The following is a 1,317-nucleotide window of genomic DNA, read 5'->3' on the forward strand; positions in this document are numbered from 1 at the left end:
TGTAACCTGTCTAGGTCTGATTGTAGCCTGTTGCTTCCTTCTAGTGTGCCCACGTCCCCCCACATCTTAGTGTCATCAGCAAATTTGAACAGGGTGCTTTTTACCCCCTCGTGCAAATCACTGATGAAGATGTTGAACAGCGCGGGCCCGAGGACCAAGCCCTGTGGAACCCCACTGCCCACGTCCTTCCAGGTTGAGAAGGACCCATCCACTACCACCCTCTGCGTGCGGCCCTCCAGCCAGTTGGCGACCCATTTGACTGTGTGGGTGTCTACGCCACAGCCCCCCAATTTCTTAATGAGAACAGGGTGAGAGACAGTGTCAAAAGCCTTCTGGAAGTCCAGGAAGACTATGTCCACTGCTACCCCTGCATCTAATGATCTGGTGATCTGATCGTAAAAGGCCACCAGGTTGGTCTGACAGGACCTGCCACTGATGAACCCGTGTTGGTTGCCCCTAAGCATGCAGTCCCCTGCTGGCCCCTCCTGGATGTGTAACAGAATAATTTTCTCGAACAGCTTGCCTAGGATCGAGGATAAATACATGATGTTTACAATCTAAAAATTAACTCAAGAATTCCTAGAGAAAAAAGGGAAAAGATTTTAATGCTTGCAGAAGCATGGCTGGGAAATGCATTCCAAACGTGCCTATAACTATTAGGGGTGTGCGAAGTGGGATCTGGATTCCGCCCGATTCAGGGGACAGTGATTCAATTCACTGATTTGGATCACTGTCTTGATTTGTGTCAGCTGAATCCGAATCTGAAGATTCAATTCTGATTCAGAGAATCAGCGATTCGGCCACAGACACAGCTTTATATGTTTTTTCTACATACCTCAGGGTACCAGGTGTGGCTCATGAATGCTGAGATGGAGGGGCAGATGAAGCATCCCACATGCTTGGCAGCAGACCTGGAAGTGGACCAGAAGTACTTCCGGTCTATTTCCAGGCCCACTGCCAAATGCACGGGGGACCGCAGGTGCCCCCCCAGTCCCAGGAGGCACCAGTTGCTGAGCCAGGGGCCAAGGGAGTCCCCCACATGCTCCGCAGAGGACCCAGAAATGGACTGGAAGTGCTGGGCACCCCTCATGCTCCTGTGGGATGCTCTATCTGCCCTACCATCTCGGCATTCACAAGCCACCTGGTACCTTGAGGTTTGTAGAAAAAACATATAAAGCTGTGTCTATGTCTGAATTGTCAAATCTCTCCGAAGCGAATCAGAGGCTTCCGATTTGATTCAGAGAGTTTAATGGGTCTCCTGATTCAATTCGGATTAAGAGATTCGGCCACCAAATGGGGCCAAATCTCCTCCGAATC

The 1,317-nt window shown here is 50.5% G+C and overlaps 1 protein-coding gene across 2 annotated transcripts in view; it reads right to left on the reverse strand.

Annotated features, from left to right (window-relative positions):
• The window catches only part of GPD2 (glycerol-3-phosphate dehydrogenase 2), a 166,698-nt gene that overhangs the window by 83,902 nt on the left and 81,479 nt on the right, over positions 1-1,317 (reverse strand). The window lies entirely within an intron of this gene.

This window comes from Gavialis gangeticus, unplaced genomic scaffold, assembly GCF_001723915.1.
Source record: "Gavialis gangeticus isolate Ggan-Ray unplaced genomic scaffold, GavGan_comp1, whole genome shotgun sequence".
In the NCBI taxonomy this organism is placed as follows: Eukaryota; Metazoa; Chordata; order Crocodylia; family Gavialidae; genus Gavialis; species Gavialis gangeticus.